Source organism: Mirounga angustirostris, unplaced genomic scaffold (assembly GCF_029215605.1).
Source record: "Mirounga angustirostris isolate CCGP_5_RB_7025 unplaced genomic scaffold, mMirAng1.0.hap1 SCAF_6, whole genome shotgun sequence".
Classification (NCBI taxonomy): Eukaryota; Metazoa; Chordata; class Mammalia; order Carnivora; family Phocidae; genus Mirounga; species Mirounga angustirostris.
The window spans coordinates 78,352,782-78,373,675 of record NW_026991714.1 but is presented as its reverse complement, the minus strand read 5'-3'; the positions used below and the strand labels follow the sequence as shown (position 1 = coordinate 78,373,675).

The 20,894-nt window shown below is 37.8% G+C and overlaps 1 protein-coding gene across 1 annotated transcript in view; it reads left to right on the top strand.

Annotated features, from left to right (window-relative positions):
• Nucleotides 1-20,894, top strand: part of CHRM3 (cholinergic receptor muscarinic 3) — a 485,324-nt gene that overhangs the window by 131,052 nt on the left and 333,378 nt on the right. Inside the window, exon 2 of the mRNA XM_064594586.1 lies at nucleotides 7,321-7,433. The gene's annotated coding sequence lies outside the window, so the exon portion shown is untranslated. The remainder of the gene's footprint in view (nucleotides 1-7,320; nucleotides 7,434-20,894) is intronic.

The following is a 20,894-nucleotide window of genomic DNA, read 5'->3' as shown; positions in this document are numbered from 1 at the left end:
TCCTTGGGCTTTATCTCTGGAATCCCTAGCAGATATCAATCAAATGACTGAATTTATAGATTGCTAATTTTGTTGCAGTTCGGTAAAGAAATACCCCTTTAGCCACTCCTCCAGTCTAGACCCCTCTTGGTCTAATAGCAATTCTTTTTCTTCCCTTTTATCATCCATAAATTAACTGGCACATTGGCACAGGATCACAGTCCCTTTTAATATGAAGATTCAGACATTAATCCCATTTGTTCCTTAAGTACTTATTCTATTGCTGTGATTTAAGAATGTTTAATCGAGAAGCTCTCTGATATGGAGTTAGGTTCTGAAGGATAACTTAATTCAGCTCCCAGTTTTGACCCCCGCCCCAAACCCACATCGTAATTCCTTATATGCTCAGGGTCTTCGATGTTGCAGTGAGTTCTGCATTTACACAGAGCTCTACTCACAGGAATCTTACTTTTCTTCATAAATCAGTTAAATTAGGTTAGATTAGGCTTGGTTTCTGCCTTTGCCCACTCATGGTTCTTTGGCTGTGAGATTCAGTCTGTAAGAACCTCAGCTTCTTTGAAATACCAATAGCAACAGTTTGGGAAGATTGTAGAAAGAAAACAAATCCACATGTAAAGTACCCATCAAAGTGCTTGGCACAAAGTAGGCACATGAGTAATGCTGTCTGTGATAATGCTCCTGCTAAAAAGGACAGGGAGAAAGAAGAGGAGGAGGAGGAGGAGAGGCAGAGGAAGAAAAGAAGAAGAGGAGGACCATGGAATGGTTAAAGTAATGAGATTCTAGATTGTACCATAGCCTTTTGGGAGGGTTTTTCCAAGTATCTCTTCGTTTAATTTAATAGCTCTCATCTTCAATGTGATCACATACGGTGATGAGAGTCTCTGAAAGGTTGTTTTTTTTTTTTTTCTCTTTTCAGGAAGAAGTCAATAGAAAGTGCTTCCCACCTTCTCTCTGTTGGCCCTTTGCCCTAACTTTCGACCGCCTCTCTGCATTAGCTAACTTCCACAGCACCCCTCCATCAAAAGGCTCAGCCGCTTGTCTCCCATCATGACATTCTTGATTCATAAGAGAGCTCTTTATCCACAGCCTGCCAAATGGATGTCTCAACCCAATCAGATAATATTGGAGTTAGATTTCACATTTAAGAGTTAGAAGCTGTTGTCTCTGTTTTGTAAATTACATAAGAAAAAGGGTCTCCTGATTTTTGCCTAGTTAATTTAACAGTCCTTACTTAAAATTAATACAGAAGACTAATTGGAACATCAGGAAAGCAAACATAGAACAAGCATAGAAGTTAATTTTCAGTACCACTGGTCTTTAAAGTTTAATAGCCAATAAATATAAACATGAAGTGACAGTCGCCTCATTACAGATGTAAACACATATAAACCTACCCAGTAGCAATTTAAAACAAACTTAGAAATCTACCTCCTACTTTGGTTATGCCTGAGCCTTTTTCACCAAGGCTATCATTCTTTTTGATTTATTATTTCCTACCTTAACACTGTAGCTGTCCAATGCAGTTATTAAAATAGTTAATTCTTGCAAAAATTAATTTTAGAGTCTTAACAGAGAAAGAGAAATACCCATCAGATTATCCTTTAGATAGTGAGAAACCTAGCTAAAATGTGTATTTTCATCCAGAATATCACAGTGTGCTCTGGGCATAACCATTAGGGTGCTCAAACCGTGTATACGTCAGCTGTGGATCTCTGGGCATAATCATTGTGTGGGAGAAAAGCCACCCACTCACATGGAAGGAACTGCTTCTGATTCCCACATGACCAGGTTTCATTGTTATACAATCAAGGTCACTTTTTTGGTACTTTCTTTCATTGAAGATGCTTTTGATTAAACAGATTTCTTTAAATTTTTGTGGCTTTGTTCTGTTGTAATGCAATGAGAATAAGAGAACATCAGTTGCCTCGTTAGTAAGGGACACAGGTTAGAACTTCCTTCAGATGAAAAAGTTGGAGACGCAGATGAGCTGTGAACTGGATATCCTCTGGCAGAGTTTGCTTTCCGGTCCTCTCTGAGCACAGATCAACATGTTTTTGAGCCTCAACTACTGCTCTTGTCAAATATTGTCTCCCTTTTCTGAATAATGACTTTGGTCATTATCTTTGATGTGGTTCTGCTAAAACAGTGCGCTCTCTGTATGAGATATATATAAATCCTCTGAGTGCAGGGGTCAGCATTGGTGTGTTGATTGCTTATGCTAATTGGCAAATGTTAGGGTAAACTTGTCTCTTTTAAGTAGAGTGGGTAGTTTTAAATGACTCCATTCCAGAGAGAACTTAGCTTCAGTAATCTGTGTGGTTTTTTATTTATTTATTTTTTTAAGATTTTATTTATTTGACAGAGAGAGTGAGAAAGCACAAGCAGGGGGAAGCAGTAGAAGGAGAGGGAGAAGCAGGCTTCCTGCTGAGCAAGGAGCCAGATGCGGGGCTCGATCCCAGGACCCTGGGATCATGACCTGAGCCGAAGGCAGACGCTTAACGACTGAGCCACCCAGGTGCCCCTATCTGTGTGTTTTTTAAAATCAGCCTCTAAATTATTCCATTTCCAATAGCAAAATAAATAGACAAACAAATAGCTCTTAATAAAACAACAGAAGCATTCTCTTGCTGACAGAAAAACTGAGATTTCAAATGTGGAGAAGTCTGAGATGTTACCACCACTCATAAAAATGTAGACATGTCTGCTTCTTTTAAAACATAAAATTTGAACTCAAACAAGTTCGCCCTTTTCTCAAATAAATTGATGAACTTCAAGTAAGTTAGCTACAATCATACAATCTTATTTTCACCATAGTGTCTTCCAATATTTATTATTTATTCTGCATGAAATTGCCTGTAATGTTAATGAGTCTATCATAGCTTTTTATATTCTGCGTTTATAGACACATATCCTTATGGTAGACTAAATTCCATACTTCTTATAGCAAACAAAGCATAATATAAGTTTCACAATATAACATTCCATAGTGATAAACTGTTTCCCTTTTGTTGGGTTATAATGAGTAGTAACAATAACCACCACTGATTGACTATTTATACAGCAAGTATTCTGTTAAGAGCCTCTTTCAACAAAGTAGACACCAAGCTTAGTTTGTTTTACGGAAATGCCTGGAATTTGATACACTTAAGTTTCTACTGTCTGTGTGACATTAGTCAAGAAAAAACTTCCTACTCTTTACTCACCTTTAACTTCCTCCTCTGAAAAAAATAAGGCTGGAAATGGCTGACCTTGAGGCTGTACCCACCAGAGTCTGGCACATAGTAGATGTTCGAGAAGTGGGGAAGATCATCATTGAGAACTACTCCTGAAGTTGATTTGCCCAAATCAGTAAGATAAAGAGATGTATACTATTTTGTGCATATTTCCAAATGGACTTCCAGGATAATTAAGCAGTCAGTGCCCCCGAGAATGTGCTAAGTGTTCATTTTTTATACACCAGATCCTTACCGGGTTTGCTTTTGCATTCTTCTTGTGTTCATTCTTCATTTATGCTTTCAACAAATAACAGATGCCTTGTGCACCAAGCGTTTCTGAAGTCACTGTTACACTCAGGTTGCAGTTGGCATGAAGGAGGTGTTGTCTGTTCCACAAGAGTCAAAAGACTCAGGTGTGGTCTCCACTGCTAAGCCGTAATAGGCAAGCAGAAATGTATGTGGGATGTGTGTGTGTGTGTGCGTGCGCACGTGCGTGCACATGTACATCTGTGTGTGTTACACGTTTGTCTTCTCCATGAGACTATAGTGGGTCATTTTGATATCACATCATATCAATGAAGGTGCTCAAGATATAGCCTCCGGGGAAAGACACATGTTAACAGAGAATACACTAAGACTTATAATAATAGATTTATGCACAAAAGGTTGTGCCTGTATAATTCTGCCCAAGGGATTAAGGATGGCTACAAAATTCACTAATGAATTAAACATTTTTTCAAGTGAATACCAATTTATCAGTGCGATTAGAAAACGGCTCAATGTTAAAAAGTGTAATCTACCCAAAGAAAGCCGAAAATGCAAAGTCAGGAGAGACCTACCTCTGCAGCAGCCTTTTTCGTATAGCTGTAATCGGCATGGTGGATGGCTGAATATTAGGACAGGAGGGTGGGAAGGTAAACAGGGCTATACCTGAAAGAAGATAGGAAGCAGGTAAATACCACACACTTCCCATGTGACAGGCGGTATGCTGGGCATCTTATGTGTATTTTTTCTTATAAGTTTTAGAATAACCCTGTTTTAGAGGTGATGGAAATGAGACTTTGAGTATGAAGTTGTTCAAGGTCATACAGCAAGAATATGGTGGATTTGGTGTTCAGAGCCAAGTCTTTGAGATCAGAACCCCTCATCTCTTCACCAAGATAGCAATTAATAGTTAAATGGGAAACCACTTAAATGGCTTCTCACTAATTTGGGTTTAATTAACTTCTGTGAAGATAAATCTTCAGGATTTCATTGTTTTGTCTCAAACTTCATTGAGAGTACAGAATGAATGTTCTACAAAATTTATTTTTCACTTTATTTGGTGTCTTTCAAATGTGAATGTTTCTTCTTCATAAAGACAACATGTTTTTTTTTTTATGCTACATAGCAGATTCTTTTCTTTAAAATAGGATTTTTAGGGGCGGCTGGGTGGCTCAGTCATTAAGCGTTTGCCTTCAGCTCAGGTCATGATCCCAGGGTCCTGGGATCGAGCCCCGCATCGGGCTCCCTGCTTCGCGGGAAGCCTGCTTCTCCCTCTCCCACTCCTCCTGCTTGTGTTCCCTCTCTCTCTGTGTCTCTCTCTCTGTCAAATAAATAAATAAAATTAAATAAATAAATAAATAAAATAGGATTTTTAAGTTTTTTAAGTTTTTATTTATTTTAAAAGATTTTATTTATTTATTTAAAAGAGAGAGAGAGAGAACATGAGCAGTGGGGAGGAGCAGAGGGAGAAGGAGAAGCAGACTCCCGCTGAGCAGGGAGCCCGATGCGGGTCTCAGTCCCAGGACCCTGAGATCATTACCTGAGCCGAAGGCAGACACTTAACTGACTGAGCCACCCAGGCGCCCCTTTAAGTTTTTATTTAAATGCCAGTTAGTTAACGTACGGTGTAATATTAGTTTCTGGTGTACAATTTAGTAATTCAGCAATTACATACAACACCCAGGGCTCATCACAACAGATTATTTTTTATAGGCGTTATGCTTTGTTTTGCTTATCTTCATCACCCCTTTACCCATCCTTTGGTATGGCCAGTGAGAACATCTTGAGGTGATGGTGGCCAGCTTTCTCCATCCATGTTCATTGGCCCAGCCTGTGTGCCAGATTGAGTGTGGCTGAGTCTCACCTTTTTGGCGCCTCCTCCAGGGAAAAGCCCCCCAAAAGGCCTGGCCATACTCCATGCAGCTGTTGCATTGCCCCTTGGACTCCCCATCTTCTGGGAGGATTGGATTCCTATCTCTTGCTTCCAGTCTACCCAAAAGCACCTTCTTTCCCTAATAACATCCCCTCCAAAAGGAGAACTAACAACTCTCTAGACCAGAAGCCAGCCAACCATTTCAATAAAAGGTCAGATAGTCTATATTTTAGACTTTGCGGGTCATGCTATTTGTGACCACCCCTCAACTCCCATTGTAGCCCAAAAGCAGCCAGACACGAGATGTAAATGAATGGCTGTGGCTGTGTCCCAATAAAACTTTATTTATAGACTCTGAAATTTGAATTGCAAATAATTTGCAGGCTTCTTTTGATTCCTTTCAACGATTTAAAAATGTGGGACCCATTCTTAGCTCAAAAACAGGCGGAAGGCTGCAGTTTGCCAGCCTCTCTCTGCTCGAGACCGACTGTGCTCCAGCTGTACTCACTGCGTCTTCGGTGGGGTCAACTGGGGTCTGACCACTGGGCTGTCTGATGTAGCTCCTTCACGACAGCATCTCTAATCCAGAGCAGCTTTTGCTAGTTCCTTCCTGGAACCTTTGGTCATTTCTGTTTGCCCCTGTCTTTGTGCGAGAGGAGGACTGCACAAAAGGATCTGGTCATAGGGGAAGGTGGTTAGGTTCTGTCAGCAAGATGGTATCTGATCTGGGAATGAAAGGCGAATTCTTTTTCCCTGGAAAATTTCTTTGTTTTTAACCTTTCGCTGTTCTTCATGAACCTCTCCAATTCAAGTAAATTAAACTGACTACTGATCACTTCATAATTCTTCGAGTGAACATATTTGACCTTAATTCACATGATTTTTCAGATTACTTATTCTCCTTTTTGCCCTTGAGATTATGTTGCAAACAGGAAGATAACTTTGGCAAGTAAATGAAAGGATCGATCAAACAAGAGCGTGAATTTAGACCAAAATGATATGCCAATTCCCACTTTGGTTGTTGCCATTTATTTGTTCCTTTACTCAGCAAATATTTACATGTGCCAGGCACTAAATCCCAAAATGAAATCTCACTCTATAGCACTCCATACAGTGATGAGCAGAATACCATGCTTGTCTTCCAGAGAACTACAGGGGAGGCAGAGATCAAGGAGATTCATCTTTCTGTGATCCTCTTTGTATCTGTTACTCATATTGGAGGATGTATGGAGTACAAGTAGGCGTGGGATGATGGTGACGCATGTACCTGGACACTCCACATGATATGGTGGAAGAGCATGGCTCTGGAGGTCAGAGTCTGGGGCCAGTCACTCTACTATTCTGAACCTTGAATGTTGTAAATGAGGAAACTATTTATGTTGCAGCTTTGTTGTGAAAGACTAAAAAAAAGTCATACACAGGCATGATAGGATGTTCAATACATAGGACCTAAAAATAATTCTACATGCCTTTTGTTTGTTTTGTTCTTTTTTTTTTTTTTTAAGAGAGAGGGAAATAGAGTTAGGGGGGGCAGTGGGGAGAGGCAGATGGATAAGGAGAGAGAATCTTAAGCAGGCTTCACGCCCAGTACAGAGCCCGATGCGGGGCTTGATCTCACGACCCAGAGATCGTGACCTGAGCTGAAGTCAAGACTCGAATGCTCAACTGACTGAGCCACCCAGGTGCCCCTATTTTGTTCTTTATTGATAAATGTATAGCCTTCCAGTAATGTCATACCAATTTACTACTAAATCTACTACTTCCTAATCAGACTTCTTTATTGACAGCATAGTGTGTTTCCATGGCTATACTATGCATTGTGGAGAAAACAGAGATGTGTGAATTAAGGCCCCTCTGCTGGATTGTCAAACATTTTTTTTTAATGCTGTGTATTGGAAAGATACTCTTCTATGAATGATATGAAATAATATTTATTAACTTTGCTATCTCTTTGTGTTTTTTTTTTAGATCTGAATGGTGATGGCACACATTTCGGTTACGAGTTGCTCAGTGAGCTGTGGATTGACGGAACTTTAAGCATCCCTGTCGTGATGTACGCCTCGAAGCCCCTTCACTATTAGGTATTATCTATACATTATCATTTATGTGGTTATATTGAGATCTTCAACAGAGTGTATACATTTACAATGAAAAATGTGCAAATACATGTGTTGGTGTTGATGTTGTGAATATGGCTAGATTTATTCTGGTTGTGTGCCAACCAATTGCGAAATGAAAGAACAGGTTAAAATGTATCTGTTATGTGTGTGTATGTCTATTAGTACCCTTAGTATGTATGCATCTTCATAGCAGAGTTTAGAAGAATTGAATTTTACCTCTCCTTTAACTGAGTACAAAAATGTCACTGGAAAGTTGCAATGGCTTTTGATTGTTTAATATCATATAAATCTGGCAGCATAAAAATTTCATCTAATGTAATGTTTAGAAACGGTTCGATTTTATTATAGTTTTAACCAACAGGATATCTGATAATGCTTTCACTTACCCAAGTGTCACATGGTAATTGACACGTGATGTTTATGGTGTAATGGAAAGGGAATTATACTATGTCTGAAAACCTTAATCTGATACATCATCTGACCAGTTCCTTATAACATGAAGATATAGTATATCCGTGTATAGTCCAAGCCTCAGTTTCCTCCATCTGCAAAATGAGAGGAAGAATTTCTGCTTTACCTAATTCATAAGATTACTTTATAGGTCCAGTAAGATAATAATGTGAAATTATTAGTTAACTGCAAACCCCATAAAAATGGTATGGCTGTGGTTGACTCATATTTCTGATAAGGAATTGGATAAAAGTTGTGATCATACTTTGCTTTTTTTTAAAGTTTTTTAATTTAAATTCCAGTCATGTTAACATACAGTGTAACATTAGTTTCGGGTGTACAATTTAGTGATTCAACATTTCCGTATATTACCCCCTGCTCATCACAACGAACGCACTCCTTAATCCCCATATACTTTGCTTTTTAAGTTGGTTAAAACAGCTTGATATTTTGTGTGTTTTTCCTCTAAAATATAAATTATAAAATCATACTTAATTTTAATTCATGACTCAAATGAATTTCTCGTATTTGAGAAAATTATATTTAAATTTTGAGGAACATGTTTCTCACCACACTGCACACACCAGTCCCCACCAACTGTAAGAATTGTGTTTCTGCTCCTGATCTCCAGGATAATTTCTTATTAGACTTAATTTTGGGTATTTACACTTGGAGGAGAAAAGATACACTAGATACTTTTTATGTATAGTTTAATTTCAGGATACTAAGGAAATGATATAGAAATTCAATCAGATATTAATCATTTGGTTTAATACATTTAATTCCTTTTCACTGCTATCTCTTCAGTACCTCATATAACCATTCTTTTTTGTTAACAGAATATAGCTACTCAGTTTAAAGTAAAAGATTGAAAATAAAAATCTTAACAAATATATTTAGTAAGATTGAGAAAGACTTTTTCACTAAAATTAAACAAGTTGTTATATAACCAGGCCAGTGCAATGAGACTGGTTTGCAAATTATTCGCCAGAAATTGATATGATTATTATTGAAGGGGCAATGGTTTATTACATGAATCAAGTGTTTGCATTTAGGTGAGACAAAAACCTTAATAACAGGTAACATATTCAGTTGGTAATATCATCGTATAGTCCTTAGGTATGAGGGGCTGTCTAGAGTCAGACTGGGATTGCAACCCAATTCTTTCATTTTCCAGCTTTGCAATGTTGGACAAGTCACTTAATCTCCTTGTGCCTTTGTTTACTCACCTGTAAAATGGGTCTAATAATAAAATTATCTCATAGGGTTGTTTTATGGATTACATGAGTTAGTAGAGACAAGCACTTAGGAGCTTTTGAGCTTAGTAACTAATCAGCATTAATGGTTGTTATTCACTGGATGAGTGTGGGATTATGGTGACCACCACAGATTTTGGGATCAGAAAGCCCTAGGTTCAAAACCATTTATTAATTTATGGTGGAACCTAGTCACTGAACCTTTTAAAGTCTCAGTTTCGGTGGGGGGAAGGGAAATAATTAAAATATACTTCATACTGCTTTGGTTAGAATGGTTTACCAGAGCATCTGGCAAGGAATGGTAGCCAATACCTGCATCAAGAGCTGTGAAGATATAATCACAAATTATTATATAATGCAGTTTTAAAGTAATTTAAATCAGAGATTCTCTGATTCTGAAAATGTCTTTCTTGCCATATGTTATATTTAGGGGACTTTTAGAAATGTGCCCAATTATAAGATTTACTTTGTTAGATCCAGAATTTCAAAAGAGACAAATGAATAAATCAAATCATAAAATGCAAACATAACTTAAATATGGCATCCTGACTTTAAAAAAATCCATTAGCCTTTTTAGGCCTATCAGGCATATCAGCTCAGTGTTTAATTTGTTATGAAGATTGGACTGTTACCACATTTAAAATAATTTTCTTTTCTAGAAAAATAGGGAAAAAAGAAGAAAAGAAGTGGAAATGCAGAACATATGTCACAAAACGATGGGGAGGAAGGGCTTGCTTTTTCAATTCTATGGTCATGTAGTCCAAACCATATTGTATGCTTATTCTTGTTATAAATAAACTTAAGGTATTGTCCTTTGGGCTCATATTGGACAAAATTCAGTGGTTGTACTGGGTGGCATATTTCAAATGAGTCATCATTTTTTCCCCAAGGTGGGAAATACTGATAATTTGGGGCAGTGATCTGCGCCAAGAGCTAATTGCCTGGCTGCCAGGTATCACTCAGAACAAAAAGCCAAGTCTCCTTGCCTCACATGTTAACTATAAACCACCTGGAACAGTGATGGTGCTTGGTCAGTCCAGCTCTATGTCCATCCATAATAGTACCCATAGAGTCTTTCACATATAAATGTAACCTAACTTGTTTATAATTCAGATTGTAATATTCTCAGTAGTTGCTTTGTACACTGCTGTTATTCTTCCTGTTTATTTTTGCAATAGCATTAGCCTTTAAGAGTTTGTGCATGATGAGAACAGTCATGGTTGTGAGGAGGCTTTTGAGTGTAAAAGTTTTGGAGGTGCATTCCTAGCTAACAGCCCTCATTCCATGTACGTGTGCTTGGGAACCTTGGTGAGAGATGACCTTGGTGCTTCTTCTGACCTCTTTCCACAGGGCTCTGCATTGTTCCATACTTTCAGTCCTTCAGCATGGTCAACATTCACATCTTGAAATCTTGTATTAAGATTTAGGGTGTAATAAAAAGAAAAAGCAGAGTGATGGTGCTCATCCAAACGAATGGATTCTCATGTTGCCCTACTTATTTCCATGGCCATAATATATTTGTGATGTCTATCTCAAAAATTATTTGTGGCTGGGGCACCTGGGTGGCTCAGTTGGTTAAGCGACTGCCTTCGGCTCAGGTCATGATCCTGGAGTCCCTGGATCGAGTCCCGCATCGGGCTCCCTGCTCAGTGGGGAGCCTGCTTCTCCCTCTGTCCCTCCCCCCTCTCATGTGCTCTCTCTCTCTCATTCTTTTTGTCTCAAATAAATAAATGAAGTCTTTAAAAAAATTTATTTGTGACTTTATGAGTGTCCTTTTGAAGGAGTTGGATTTTATACACATCCATGGAAGATAAGTACTATTAACCTGAATAGGGGAAGGTGGAATGTGTGTATTGAGTAATTTAACATTCTTATAGGTTTCAGCTATCTTTTTTAGAAATACAGAGATGAGGGCACCTGGATGGCTCAGTTGGTTAAGTGTCTAACTCTTGGTTTAGGCTCGGGTCATGATCTCGGGTCCTGAGATTGAGCCCTGCATCGGGCTCCACACTCAGCTCGGGGTCTGCTGAAGATTCTCTCCCTCTCCCTCTGCTCTTCTCCACCTACATGCATGTTCTCTCTCTCTATTTCTCTAAAATAAATAACTAAATCTTTTTTTTTAAAGAAATACAAGGAAAAATAACCAAATCAAAAAACCCCCTCTAAGTCAGTAAACAAAACCCTCGTTATGTAGCCACAAGAAATTTTATCTGAAACTTATTTTAGTGGCTGTATATAACTCAGAAGCAGACTTCAAATCATTTAGTTTAATGTTTATTCTTGAATAATACAATTTTAACAGAAAAGACCATTGGGTCCACTAAACCAGTATTTTAACACTCAACATTCATCTTTGTTACTTAATGTACATCAGTCATATACAGAGGAGTCAATGCAGGCTAACTACGAAGAACGCTAAGTAACACATGGTATCTCAAGCCATTCAGCTTTCACAGATGGCTGTAGATAGGTAAGTGGAAAGCATTAAGCCAGTAAATACGTATTTAAGAGAGGAAAATGGGCTGACAGTTTTCAATGCATGAGCTATTTTAGATTGACATGCTTCTAGCAAAGAGGGATAATGTTTGAATGAATCATATATCAAGAATATTCATCCAGTTGTGTAAGCAGAAATATAGGACTAATGTAGGACTAATGAATATTCATCCAGTTGTGTAAGCAGAAATATAGGACTAATGTAGAAATTTAGGACTACTGTAATCACAATATTAGAGCTTTGATAGGCTCCAGTAAGTAGAGAGCAATACAGCAAGAATAATATATTATTGAAAGAAGTGGGTTGTTTGTTTGGTTTTTTTTTTTTTTTTGTTATTCCCAAAGGTAACACTTGAAAAATTTCCAGATTGTTTCCTGATAACTTTTTGTCTTTATTTTACGTATTTGAAGATTAGAATATCTCTGTGACTATTTTCTGACATTCTTTTTAGCTAAAGAACTTACAGTTGTATGTTGACATATAGTAAAATAATAATGGTGACAACCATCTACTGAGCTGGTAACTATGCAGTGGGGTTTCATCTCAAATTGTGCCACATCATCATGTCATCTTCACAACTGCTGTGCAGGGACAGACTTGTCACCTTCTTTTTACAAAGGAGATGTATAATATGCATTGTACACTACTGATTCACATGCATACTTACATAACCTAAATTTGTAACAGCCTCTTCCCTGCAGGATGGTCACATACATATGGAAGCATATCGTATTTTATGAATGTAGAAAACTAATTTGATTTTTGAAATAAAATTAATTTTGAAAGTATAATACACTTCAGGTTTTCAGCCATGATTATTTCATATCCTAGAAAATAAATAGCTTATAAAATTATAATTAAAGGTTTCCTCTTTTATCCTTCTGCAACAACCGATATGAATAAAAATGAGAATCTGCACTTATTTGAAATGTGTCCTCAGTGACAGATACAAGCAGGTGTCTTTCAGGAAAATGCATTGAAAATGCATTTTTAAGACTGGACAGTTTATCCTTAAAGTTAAATAATATCTTATTCGACATATTTTCTTAGGTCTTACTTTTTTTCATATGAATGGTCAGTATATATGCCATGAAATCGGCATGTGTTTCATAGTGAAATTGATTGCTTCCATAAAATTGAGATCAAAATGCTTGGTCTCAACACGTATCTTCTGTACACCTCACCAAATGCTTTCACATTCTCTCTTTTCAACTCAGTTAGTTGAAAAGAATTTTGTTGATTTGTCTCATATTTTGCCTCTCTCTCTGATGGACAGGTATTAACACTGTTTTACTCTCCTTTTAGATGTGCACTCAACAGATCTATTTCCCCCCAAAAAGAACACATAAATGTAATAAAAAATAAGCTTGGGAAGCAGAGGTAGTTTTGAAGAAGTAATGGTTTTAACATTTGCTTTTAAATAAAGAAGGTATTTATAATATGTTGAAGTCATTTAAAACTTGAGGGGACTAAATAATCTGAAAGAAAATCATGATTTAAATTACATTAGTTAAATATTTGAAGCTGAAGAACTCAGGTATTCCCTTTATTCATTCAACAAATATTTCTGGACCTCCTTCTATGCAGTGGGCATAGATTTTTGTTTCTTGAAACAAAATCCCTGTCCTCATGGAGTTTTTCTAGGTAGCCACTGGGGAGTGGGGAGCAAGAGGTATGGATGAGGGAGTCAAGTGTGTGTGTGTGTTTATGCAAATATATACATATATATAATTTATTTATATATATATTTATAGTGACATATATATATACACAAATAGTAATTTACTAAATTTAACTTTACATAAAAGCATTTGCTTTTTATAGCAAAAAGAATTCTTTCATTGAACTTTCTCGAAAGCATAGTTTTTGATTATATAGTTGGAAATTCTTACTCGTCAAAACTCCATATTTTGATCACTTCCAGAAATGAAAATTTTGGTAAACATCACAGTCTTTGTTTGAAAATGGTTCATGTGTTTCCTATCTTGTTTTCTTTATTCATTGTAAGATTATTTGTAGGTGCTCTAGGATCTAAAGGAGAAATCCTCAAGACTATTTTGTGCATCATCAGACTGCACAGAGAGGGGTTATAGGGGCTAAGGGGGACAGAAAACTTGCACACCATGAGACCCAAAGGGGAAAAAATAACACAGAGAGAAGAGAAGGAATTCCAATTTTTTATTCTTCAATCGAGGTTGAAGTTCTCTCTGCTGGAGCATGGAGTAGCATGGATGTGTTGCGCTTGTATTATGTAATCATGTGAAAGTTTGTTGTAGAAACAGTCATTGATTCATATACATTACTTAATTAAGAATGTAGTATTGGATGTGCACTTAGAGCTTGTGATGAAAGGAACAAGTAAAAAATTGGATAAACAAAGTATCATCCATAGACTGTGCTGAGCCTGTTTTCCAACTGGAAAGTGAGTCAATCATTTTTAGTGATTTTTGGATGTGCTATAATGACCTTTTAAGCTCAGCAAATAAATGGATATTAAATTCCAATTACTTAGATTGCAGTGATAGATAAAGTCATCCATTCCTCTTGGGGAAATGAAAAATGTCATAGCTATGCATTCCTTTAAAAATATATTTTTTTTCTTTTCTTGAAGCATAGCTTCATGTTTGAAAACTTACCTACTTTCTAGGTTCTCTGACTACATGATTTCGGTGGCTTTCCCAAATCAAGATCATTTAACTTTCATGTCATTGATGTAAAAGTCAGTGCATGATAGAAACTGTGCTACAAAAGATTTTGCAGCCATTCTTGTTAGTGGATTTTTAAATTTAGCTCTTTTAAATAACCTAGATTAAAAAATAATGTAGTCAAATGATAATGTCTAATGGCTTTTTGACAGTGAGGCAAAAACAGTGCTGAGGTGGAAGAACATGAATAGCTCATCAGTGCTAATTTTGCCTTTTTCCACTACTCCATATAAAGAGCAAAAATAAAGGATTTCTGCCAAAGTAAAAATTGTGGACAAAGTATCATTGAGTCCCCATCCTGCAAGGGGTAGCACTCTTATAGTAGAGTAATTACAGCTGTATTTCAATGTCTCAATATTCCTAGTGTTTGTCTATTAAAATACATTAAACAAGTTATAGAAATGTTAGAGTCTTGGGGCACCTGGGTGGCTCAGTTGGTTAAGTGTCCCACTCTTGGTTTTGGCTCAGGTCATGATCTTGGGGTCATGAGATCGAGCCCTGAATCAGGCTCTGCGCTCAGCACAGAGTCTGCTTGAGATTCTCTCGCCCTCTCCCTCTGCCCCTCCCTCTGCTCGCATGTGTGCAAGCTCTTGCTCTCTCTCTCCATCTCCAGCTGCCTCAAGGAGGAAGCACATAAGATAAGTTGCAAGATAGAAATAGTAAGTTTAAGGCAAGGAAGAGCTCATTGTATAGAAGCAGTTCCAGGTTGTTTATTTCAGTTTTGTTAAACTCTCCGTGGGAAATTAACACAAAGGAGGGCACAAAGGAGGACACAAATAAATGTTAGTTGAATTGAATGATGCCCCTGCTTATCAATTTCTTCGAGAGATCAACTACAAGCTTAGACTGTATTACCCAAGGTGTTTATTTATTTATTTATTTTTTTGAACTTTAAAAAGTAACTGGATCATGGACTTTAATCTCATTCTTTCCTTTATGCTATGAGCTGGAAGATCCTCAGGGGCTGTGTAGAGTAAGGAAAAGCCACTTAATTAGTAGAGAGGGCCCTCTCCCTTTGTTCAGATTCTCTTTTGCCTGCTAATGAGAAAGGCAACTCAATCACATTGCTCCTGACACTCAAGACTTTTGTGTTCAGCTGGATGCTGAACAAAACTCGTCTTTCCATCTGAGTTCCCTGTCAGTGTTGTTCAAACTTCAAGGGTGACCTCTAAATCAATCATAAAATCAGCTTAGTAGATTGCCAGCAGCATTTTTAAATGAAACATGAGAAAATAAAAAAAATGTCAGAGTATATCCCATCATTACTTTTTATAAAGCCTTTGTTTCATTTATATTTGTATGTAGATGTGTTGGGTCAAAGGTAAAATGTGTTTATTATTAGGGGCCACAGTCAAAAAAAGTTAGAAAACCACTGTTATTTATCTAATGCCCTCTCATTCTTCTGAATTCTGTTTTCTTTTTTTTTTTTTAAGATTTTATTTATTTATTTGAGAGAGAGAGAATGAGAGAGAACACATGAGAGGGGATAGGGTCAGAGGGCAAAGCAGACTCCCTGCCGAGCAGGGAGGCCGATGCGGGACTCGATCCCGGGACTCCAGGATCATGACCTGAGCCGAAGGCAGTCGCTTAACCAACTGAGCCACCCAGGCGCCCTGAATTCTGTTTTCTTAATTTGTCCTTTTTAATTCATCCATTTTCAAAATCTTCATTTCAGTAGCTCCTTTATGCCCATGTAGACAGCCCCTTAGTTCCTCACTATCTCCCTTGTGATAGCCGACACTTAGTAGAGAGATCCCCGGAGTGCTCTCTAAATGTCGTTTGAAGGAATGAGTTAATAGCATTCTAACAGCAGTTACAATTTTGTAAGTCCAAATTTGAACTTAATTTTTAATCCCACTCTTTTGACCACCGGTAATCACCACTATGCAGTTGCCCATTGGCATTTCTGAGTCATTTTCCTAGTTCCCTTGCCTCTTTAACCAAAATGAGTGATCAATCCAGACAATTCCATCACCTAACGTCCTTTAAAACAATCCTATTCTTAGGGCACCTGGATAGCTCTGTCAGTTAAGCATCCAACTCTTGATTTTGGCTCAGGTCATGATCTCAGTGTCATGAGATGGAGCCCAGCATCAGTCTCTACACTGGGTGAGGAGCCTGCTTAAGATTCTCTCTCCCTCTCCCTCTGCCCCCCAACCCCCTGTGCACATGCACCCTCCCTCTCTCTTTTTTTTTTAAAACCAAACAAAACCAATCCTATTCTTTACCTTGCCATGACTACTATTTGGCCCTGTGATTTTATACCCAAACTATTGCAATTAACATTGTAATAGACTCTCGACTCCAGCATTGCTCCCTTCTGGTAGGTCATTGCTCTTCCTGTTGGAGTCCTTTCTAACACACAAATATGAATATTTTACTTTTTGTGTAAACATTTCCCATAGACACGCTCCCTTTGTCTTGAGATTAAAATCCAGATACATTTCAGTGAGAAGAAGAGGCCCTCCAGTATCTGACTTCAGGAAATTCTCCAAACATATCCAACCCTACACACTCACACAGCTAACATTCCAAAGCGGGTTGGTATTCTCAGTTATTACACATGTTAAGATCTTTTGTGTTACTGGGCCATTAGGCTAGCCTATGTTCTCCTCTTTGCTTAGAATGCCTTCACCTCTGTTATGCCTGGAAAATGCCTACATATCCATTAACATATTGGTCCAAGTTTTTTGCCTCATGTAAGAATTCTGAGTCCCCTGAGTCAGCTTCTCTGCCATTACTTACGAAGTATTTATGGAACTGAAATCCTGCACTGTCTATATGTTCATCTTCCTGTCCCTAATTGGGCTCTGAGCTTCTCTTGCATCCGTATTGCCAATTCCCCTTTGTAATCCGAGATAGAACCTGTCAAAGTGCTGAGCACTGGAAGGATGTTCAGTCCATATGGGCTGAATAAATTCTTGTACCAGAAACATCTAAGGTATCTGACAGGCCTCTTCCACTGATATGGCCTTCCTTTTCCTCTTATCCCCACTGTACCACTGGGATAGTTCTTGCTAGACTCGTAAGTATGACACAAAATGATATTCACAATAACCATTCTCCCATCACTTTCCCTAAATCTGAAAGTTTTATAATCTGTGAAAAGGTTGTATAAGCAAAGTAATATGTCTCCATTATTCACAATCCATGGAAACACCTTGATAACCAGTTGATATTCTGGACCTGGGTTAAGATCATTTTACATGGATTCACCAGTTTATGTTCCTACAGTGTATTTCCTAAAGATATGTTCCAGTATGGGCACAAACACTTATTTAATCACTAGCATTTAAAATCAGATCTTGGGGGGCACCTGAGTGGCTCAGTTGGTTAAGTGTCTGCCTTTGGGTCAGGTCATGATCTCAGGGTCCTGAAATCGAACTTCTCCCTCTCCCTCTGCCCCTCCACACCCCTGCATTGTGTGCACCCTCTCTCTCGCTCTCGCTCAAGTAAATAAAAACTTTTTAAAAAATATTTTAAAAAATAAATAAAATCAGACCTTGGATTTCAGCTTAACCTTGACCCTAATCTTGACCTTGAACACTGTTATACAACACATTTTCCCCAATTGCTTTATTATAATCAAAAATTTTTAATTGAATGCCAACAACTGATAGTTTAAACATTGCATCAGATTTTAACATCAAATTCCGAGGGGCCAACTTTTTTAAATATAGGATTTTCTTCATAAGATTTCAGGGAAAGTTCGGAAGAATTTCGAGAGAGAACATATTGACTGGTTTAATTTGGTAAAGAAGACATTCCTGTTGCAGGAAGCTAATCAACATTTCTTGTGCCTGAGTTGATGGCATTGTTAACTTCACTGGATGGCCATGATAGTGTATGTTTAATAAGGGAAAATTTTGCACTGATTTTATAATTGTAGATATATATATAACACTATTCCAATGACTATGATGTGCATTATACTTTTCCCGTTTTTTACTGCAGAGCTCAGTTCTTACACAATTGATCGTTTCCAGTGTGTCATCCAAATCAACCATTAAGGGGAAACAAAACATTTCATGGCCCTTTTGTTTTGGGATGAACAACAGTGGATGTCACATTGCATTTTTCCAAGTAAATTTAACAGTGATGCGTAGACTAACTAGATACCATTTATTTGTTTAAAAAAAAAAAGGTACAAATGGTGAAGTATAGTAACTTGTATGCAAAAATTCTCTGGGACCAACAATTTATGTATGCAAAGAACAGGAAAAAATATTGAGAAATGTTTTCTGTTGTAAAAAAAAAAATTAAACAATACCTTTATACAAGCACATTAATTAGAAAATATATCAATACTTCTACTTCTCAGTTAATAAATTTATAGTAACATTAGGAAATGAAATATTATTAAACTGTTTTTGCTAAATCTTTCTTTAATATAATCTGCTGTTTTATTGTAACTCATAGGCTAACTGCAATTTTTATGATCACTAATTTTTCCATAGTTTTATACACTTGAAAATACAAAAAAAAAGGATACAAAAAGTAATACAAAACACCTCTAATCTTACCACTGAAAAACTCCAAAGTAAGTTCAAATATTTTTATATTGTAGACTTTTTAAAATTTTATTTTTAAGTAATCTCTACACCCAACATGGGGCTCGAACCTACAATCCCAAGATCAAGAGTCACACACTCCACCACGGGAACCAGCCAGGCACCCCTATATGCTAGACTTCTAAAATTTACATAGTTTTACACAAATGTGGGATTACAAAGCTCATACCTTTTTCCTCTTAGTAATATAACAATACATTCCCATTTTCCCCATTTTCTGTTCCTCTAAATATTATTCTAAAAAGGATGCATAACATTATGTCGTATGGGTGTACCACAATGTATTTATCCCATATTAGTGATCATTTCGTTCATTTTCATTCACTCTGTGTGACATTTTGAAAAGAAATTTAAACATCCTTTGATATAAATCTCTGACTATACCCGGGTCCTATGACAGCTCCAGCCCCTAAGCCCTTCTCTGAAGATCGGACTCCATGTAACAAAGATGCCGTCCTCATGTGAGTGCCTAACAGATAGTTCTAAATTAACATGTGCAGAAATGGACTGTGGATTTTCCTCATTCCACCCCAAACGTGCTTCTCCCCTATCTGTCCTGTTTCCCTTTTCCGAACTTTACTCCTTTCCCAGGAGAACCAGGCAAAGCCTAGGTGTTGTTTTTCTTCCTTTGCTTCTTTCCTCATTTCCCACGTGTAATTCACCAGGACATTTAGTAAGTCAGTCTTCATAACACACCCTCCCACTCTTGTACCGCCACACCCGTCTGGGCGTGCCTGGGCCCATCTTTCCACGAGCTCTCCCTGCCGCCACTCTTGACATCTGTCCCACCTCTCCTCTGCTCACAATCCTACGGGGGCTTTCAGAACACCTGAATGAAGTCCAGACTCTTAATCTTATAGCTGCCAGGGCCCCGTATGACAGTCACCCGCTCTTGCTCCCTCTCATCTTCCGCCACCTTCTTCCTCTTTGGCTCTTTGTCTGCCAAGCTGGCTTCTCTCTGCCTCCGTCAAAAATCCCCTCCCTTCACATTCAAGCTGCCTCTTCCTTTTTGCTCAGGATTTAGCGGACGTGCCATCACCCTCAGTGGCTTCCTGCCCAGTGCATAGGAAAGGCGCCCCAACCACTTTCAAACAGACCTCCACATTTTGTTTCCTGCATATGTGTATTATTTCTTAAATTCTCGTCTATTTGTTTATTATACATTCACTCATCAGAATGTAAGCTCCGTGGAAGTAGAGAAAAAGACTCAGTCTTATTCACTCATAGCTCTATCCCTAGAACCAAGAATAGTGCTTACAGTGTGGTGGAGACTAAATATTTACTAAATGAACACATAAATCCATGAAGATGTATTACTCTAATTTGTATTAAATAGAATTTCTCAGTCAAAAAATTTTTAAACTTTTTTTTTTGAACTTTTTGCTTCTCAGTGTTTAGTCACCATACCTCCAGAATACCAGTTTTTTCCTTTCCATCATATGGCAGGGCTAAATTTATTGCACTGCCCCCCAAATCCAACAGTGCATACATAATTTTGTTTTGCCAATTCAGTGTACATCATTTAACCAATCCTTAAAATTTTAATACTAGTTTCTACCAATGGGGCCCAAACAGTTCGAAATTTGAAAATATTTCTCATTAAAGGCCCACACACTTTTTTTTTAAGATTTTATTTTTATTTGAGAGCGAGCACGAGTGGAGGGGAGAGGGGAGTAGTAGAGGGAGAGGGAGAAGCAGACTCCCACTTGAGCAGGGAGCCCAATGCGGGGCTCCATCCCAGGACCCTGAGATCATGAACTGAGCCTAATGCAGAGGCATAACTGAGCCCCCCAGGCACCCCCTCACCACTGACCCAATCCGTGCAGGCCACATGTATCTGATGACGTCTGGAAGTAAAGGATGAAGCAAATGGGGACACATTTATTGAGATTCTGTTAGGCACCATACTTGTTTTCATTTAAGTATTTACATATAAGTCATCT